Genomic DNA, 6,199 nt, shown 5'->3' on the forward strand with positions numbered 1-6,199 from the left:
AGGGTGCTGTCATCTATCTCGACCTGTTTCCCGAGGCGTAGAAAATCCAGACCGGCTCAGAGAATCACTGGCGCTATTTAGCCCTTCGTTTCGCCATTCGAAGGACTACCTCTGCCTTCCCTTTTTGTAACATAACCAGGCGCCCCCCTTTTCAATCACTAAGAAAAAAAAGACCAATCAAAGCCCTATCTAAGTAAAGCTTCGTCTGTTATTTTTCCGGCCCCAGGGGAGTTTACTCAACCCATTCCCCAGTCTTCCGCACTGCTCAAGTAAGTGTGCGTGTGCGACTCCGTATGAGGACCTCCTTCCCTTCTGCCCACTCTCCGTTCACACGGTTCTCAAAGCAGAGGAGGCTGGTTGGGCAGCTGGTACCACGAGCCCTCTGTCCCACACATCTATCCAGAAGCAAGTGTAGTTCACCGGTTCCACCGAATGCTCCTATCTCTCGGCAAAGATCGTGTGAGTGTGCAGTTATGCTTCGGATGCTTCGCCATAGAATAGATCGACCCAGTTCCCGTTCTTTTCCGGTGCACTCGCTTTATATCTCCGACACACTAGGCTAGGAAGGACGCGGTGGGAAGGAAGCAGCCCTAGCCTCTGTCCGGCCGATCATTCCGCTGGCATCTTGCATTCACGCCTCCGTTTGACTGCCACTCGGGGATGGAGTTGTAGATACGTTAGTCTTAGCGGATCGTTGGCTCCGCCTGTTATCTCCTTCTACGACATGCTGTTGTCGTCGCCATATTCCTTATGTAACTAAGTCATCTCTGCCTCGCTGCGGGTCAGCACCTCCGAAAGAAACGGAGGACTTCATTCAGTGAGTCCGCGATCGCCCTCTAAACGATCAGAATAAGGTAAAGCTTGAAGATAAGTTTTGTACTCTATTAATTTCTCAGTCCCTCTAGTCGGGTGGGCGCCGGCCGGTCTTTCGACCAGATCCCCCTAAAAACCGTACGTGCGGGTCTCCCCGCATGCGGCTCACGCCATTCGAGGTGGCCCGGCCCAGCATTCATTCGCAAATCCTGTAGTGAAATTGAGACTGCTCGACCTCGGAAGCTAATTCGCGTGTAGGCAGCGCTGTCTGTCGTACCGTTGACTCTATCTATTCATTGAATTCACTTTCATTTTTTTATAGGCTCGCTCCCTCTTTTTCCAAGAATTAATGCACTTCCCTTCGGAGGGCCTTCTCTAATCTAATAGGGGAAAATCCTTCCATTTCCGTCAAATGACCCGGCCCCCCAGGCTCTTCCACCGTCCGGGCTCCCTTTCCTACCTATGCTATGCTCCCCCGGCACAGGCCTACCACGCTTCGCGCCTGCGGCGTTTTCGCCGGACGGTCTTTGCCAGTAGTGCCATCCTCCCCGCTGGCTGTATGGGCGGGTTTTCCCTCGCTGCTGCGTTCTGTTAGGCTATGGATTACAGGAACAAATGTAGTTGAATGAGACAGCAGGCGGGTTACACGTTCCGCTGTGCCGAGATGTGAGGTGCAGGTGGTGATGATCACCCCGGGGTATGCGCTAGCGCCCTTGACAGGCACTCCAGGACCCGCCAACGCTCATGAAAACCCGGGTCGGCCATTTGTCTAAGGGCCTCCATTCATCTGACCGGAGGTGTGGATAACGAGGCCACCTTCACAACCCTCTCCCTTCTGTCCTTATGTTGTAGTAAGGTAGGGCGGTTCGCTTGAGTTGCTCAACCGCCCCTTAGCCCGGTGCTCATGACGCGCTACGGGACCTTCACCGTGCCGGGGGACCAAGCAGGGCATAGCTAGCGGCATAGGAGCCGACTCGGCGTCAGCGGCTTCGTGCCGCACTGGAGTAATCCAATATGCGGTTCCGCACGTTCCACCACTTCTCCGTTCATTTCCAATACTGATCGTGAAACACCATGAGCAGCTGGATGTTGAGGTCCGAAATTCGAAGTGAAATTTTTGAATTGCCCGTTCCTAGTCGTCATGGGAAAAAAGGAAGAAATAAGAAAGAGATTATTCCCTGAGAGCTTGTCCAGTACTACCTGTACCAGAAATGCATCTCCTTGCGTGCGAGATACTTCTATGCCAGCCGTTATTCCCGGCTCTGTTATGAAAGAAAGCGGCGGACTCATCTTACAGGTGTTCCCTAATGAGGGATTTTAGGGGATTAGGGCTCTCCTTTATCTCCTCCACCCATCCCCTTCTTCTATGTGAGGGGGGGCTTACTTAGTGCTTGTGCTAAGGCGCGGGTTGATCTCTCGGCCCTTCCCTCGCTTCTTGACTGGCTTGAAGAACTTGGACCCTTGATTCATTCAAGCCTTCAATCTCAAGCAAGCTTTGTTGAATCCCGGTCTCCGCCTGTTGAATCCTTCTCTCAACTTCTGATAGCTCATACATAACGGAAGACAACTCGTCCCTTCCGCCAGGTGGCACGTTCAGGTCAAAAGACGGTTGCTTCGAAGAGCTGGCACCGCTTCCACCCTCCTCTCCCCCTGGAGCCATCATCTTAGCCAGCTCGGGATCCAAAATAGTCAAAACAACAGCTATAACCAGCCCTCCACCACACCTACTCAAAAGAAAGTGGAGAGATTTGGTGAGAAGGATGGATTGGAGTTTGACAAGAAAGAGATTGAAATCCATACCAATCAATAGAAATGAAAAATAGAGTAAAAAAAGGGGGATAAAAAAATGAAACATTGAAACACGTCTTTCCTTAGTCATGGGTACTCCCCACACCCCAATTTTCAAAGATTTTACATCTTCACGATCAAGCAAGTATTTAATCATACCATTGCTTGTTCGTATAAAATAGACCAAAAATCCTAAGATAAAAAGAACACTCCAATCAGATATACCTTGCATCATCATTCACTGAGAAACATTGATTCCCTCCAGACAGAAAGTCATGTAGGAGTCTTAGTTGAAGCATCGACTTGAATCTCTTCAATGTCAGCAACTTACTGATTGATTGACCCATTCTAGAGAAAGTGCTTTCGGGTATACTTTCTTTAAGGAATGTGGTTCTTGCTCATAGCCCCCAAGACCATGAGGGAGCCCCCTTTTTTTTACATTTACAAAGGGATTCAGACAGGGAAGGCTGTTAAGCATGCAGACTGATTCTCTTTTCTTACGTGAATTAGATACTACTTCTTTCTTTAGAAAAAGTTTTTTCTTCTCTTCTGAAGCCTATAGTCATGACTATAGGCAAGAAAGAATTGAACCTAAGGCCTGCCCCCGAAACATTCGGAAGAAATGCTGCTTTAGATCCCGCCCAGATCAGATCAAGGGCGGTCCATTTTTTTTCTTTCTAAAAGAGCGAAAGTTTACGGGTGGATGGGTGCTCTTTAGGTGTTTACTACCTCACATCAAGGTGACAGGATTCGAACCTATGGCCCTCTGTACCCAAAACAGATGCGCTGACCAGACTGCGCTACACCTCGTCTCACCCCCCTCCGCATATAGATCCACCCGATCGATGAAGACTCGAACCGAACTCGCCCATCCTTTTGGGCACAGGGACGCGAGAACCAATCCGAGTAATCAACCGCTTTTTTTATAAAATCTGCCTCCAGCAAGCCACCCCAACCCTACCGCCAAAAAGCCGTATAGTGCAGGAGCGCTCACATTTTGGCTTCCTCTTTCATTCACTTTCATTTTTGAAAATCCGGCTCGCTCCCGGCTACCTGTCCTTTGGACCCAAAGCCCGCTTAGAAGTGGATTCGAACCACTGACACAAGGATTTTCAGTCCTTTGCTCTAACCAGCTGAGCTACCTGAACCACTTTCCTAAAGTCTGTTTTCTTCATCGAATAGCGCCCTACCTTACTTACCACTTTACTAGTTAGGGAAAAGCCCTTTACTAATAACAAGAAAGGGCTTTTTTCGCTTGTTTAGTATTGCAAGCTTTCGAGCAGCTCTTTCAACTGCCGCCTAATCCCCTCTCCCAACATGCTCAAGAACCGAGAGCCGCCCAGGCCTTCAAGAAACGGGGGAGCTTGCTTCTAAAAAGAAGATAGGCCACAACGCGCAACGGGCTCCCCGCTCCTAGTAACTAAGTAGTGCTATTCTGTCCTCCGGGGGACTCCACCAACACCAAGAGGTTAGGTTCTTTCTCTCACGTAATTTCGCCCGCCCGTTCCACTTCCGTGCCGGAGGAAATGGGATTCGAACCCATGATACAATCTTCTTGTATGTAGATTTAGCAAACCAATGCCTTAAGCCACTCAGCCAGACCTCCAATTGATCGGAATTTGATGTGCGGTTGGTTGCCCAAAGGGCTATCTGATCCGATCAACTGCGTAAGCCGTAGCGCGCTAGCGCGCGTACTCTTCCTCTATCTATGAGCGAGACTCCATCCAAATCTGCCACTCGTTGGGCGACGCCCTCTTTTCTATGAAGACCGACCCCACCACTGAATGATGAACTTTTCCAGTCTTCGCCAATGCAAAGGCGACCTGGAGAGAACACAGAGTAAAGCCCTTACCCGCCTGAATGGAATTCATATCTCCTTCGTCTGGTCGAGAAGGGAGAAAGCCCGGGGAACTGGCTCACAGAAGAAGGGGACTCTTCTAAACCATTAAGGAGAAGTCCATTTTCGTCATGATCGATCCACGTCCTACCATAGTGCCCGGAGACCCTGGCTTGCTTAGCTTACAAAGCTAGCTTACTAACGCGAAGGCCTTTAGGGGCTTGCTTAGTACTTGTGCTAAGGAGCAAGTCTCAGCTTCACGCATGACTAACATACCAAAAGGCTTAAACTAGAAGAGAAGGTACGAAGTCACTCTGCGCATAGCTATGAGGTACCAGAACGGAGGTCGGAAAAAGGCATAAACTTTAACTAGCAGAAAGAGTACATCCATGTACGTAGTCACTCATATAGCTATATGAGGAGTGAGGATAGGATCTCCTGCCTGTCTGCAGGCCCGGATACAAGATCCAACATCACATACACTCTTTATTGACTAGAAAGGGGAAGCGCTATGAATCAGTACGTGAACGATGCCCCCGTAGCCTTCTCCTATGGGTCATTCCAGGTATTCTGGTTAAGTAAGTTAAGTCGAAAACGCGTTCTCGATGGAGCAACTTGCTCATTTCATCGATTTCCCACTCCTAAGGGAGGCCGGCTAAACGAAAGAAAAAGAACCTCCTAACCTACAGAAGAGTCCAGTCTATCAAAAAAGATTCCATATATTACATTTTTTTTCTCACGTCTTCTATTAGAATCTTTGCGTTCAATCACAGATCCTGGCATAAGATCCCATTCCCGCGAAAAGGCGGGATGAGAACCCAGGTCCTAGGCCAAAAGACTTTACCAGCTAGACTAGTGGAGCTGCACTCATAATGCCTGAACCCCCTTTAGGTGAAAATGAAAAGGCCCCGCCCATCAACTTCTGTAATGGAAGCTTCGGCCACTTCCTGGTTAATAGCCTACGGCTAGCTTGTCCCTCTCTTTTTAAGAAGTGTTTTGACACCCCTATCTTTCTTGCTTTTCCGATAGCCTTTAGTATAGGAGCATCTCTAGTGGTCCCGCCTAACTCTTCGTTATCTGTCCGAATACCTATAACTATCTTCCTCTGTTCCACGAATAAGTTAAGGGACTTGGAGTACCCGCCGGAATGAGCTTCCCTCCTTTCTTCTTTCTTTATACTTAAGTATGCCCTGAAGACAGAATGAACGGATCGAAGACCTATTCTGATCTCCAAATTCACCTATCCCTGCCTTATTCAACTCAGAACTCAAAACAGGTCTTTGGCTTCCTACGCTCTCCTTCAACTAAGAGTGATAGGAAGTGATGCCTAGCTCGACCGAAAGCTAAGGGTAAGAGTGGAGTCGTAGAAGCGAGAGGAAAGTTGTCTCTCGACTCTAGGGAGAGGATAGAGAGTTCCATGCCGTAATATTGTAAGGAAGGAAGAAGGGGATTGGTGTCTTCCTCGATCCGCTACTCTCCCAACCAGGGTGGGTAGCTACGTACCTTCCCGCTTTGATGATTCCAGGAGCGTCAAGCCACTGTACCGATAGGTGCAGGAGCGTAGCGGTTTGGTTTGCTTAGGTAGTGTTTCATATATTTCCTTTGTGCGGAGAACTCCCCGAAGGTTCTAAACAATCTTCATCGATCATCCGTTCTGGTTGGTTGTCGTCCATCCACTGTTGGCCTACGGTTTGTGCTCGACCCTCCTTCTCGACCTCCCTTTCGGGTTGATTGGCCTCAACTAGCTGCCCATGGGTGAAA

The 6,199-nt window shown here is 49.0% G+C and overlaps 2 non-coding genes and 1 pseudogene across 2 annotated transcripts; 1 reads left to right on the forward strand and 2 right to left on the reverse strand.

Annotated features, from left to right (window-relative positions):
• LOC114926183 (uncharacterized) overlaps positions 1–1,494 on the forward strand; it is a 1,582-nt pseudogene extending 88 nt beyond the window's left edge.
• A 1,842-nt stretch (positions 1,495–3,336) lies between these two features.
• On the reverse strand, positions 3,337–3,411 carry TRNAP-UGG (transfer RNA proline (anticodon UGG)). Its single transcript has one exon. It is a non-coding gene; the product is annotated as a tRNA-Pro (tRNA).
• Positions 3,412–3,675: 264 nt separating this feature from the next.
• TRNAF-GAA (transfer RNA phenylalanine (anticodon GAA)) lies at positions 3,676–3,749 on the reverse strand. The gene has a single exon. It is a non-coding gene; the product is annotated as a tRNA-Phe (tRNA).
• Between the last annotated feature and the right edge of the window lie 2,450 nt (positions 3,750–6,199).

Source organism: Arachis hypogaea, unplaced genomic scaffold (assembly GCF_003086295.3).
Source record: "Arachis hypogaea cultivar Tifrunner unplaced genomic scaffold, arahy.Tifrunner.gnm2.J5K5 arahy.Tifrunner.gnm2.scaffold_22, whole genome shotgun sequence".
NCBI lineage: Eukaryota > Viridiplantae > Streptophyta > Magnoliopsida > Fabales > Fabaceae > Arachis > Arachis hypogaea.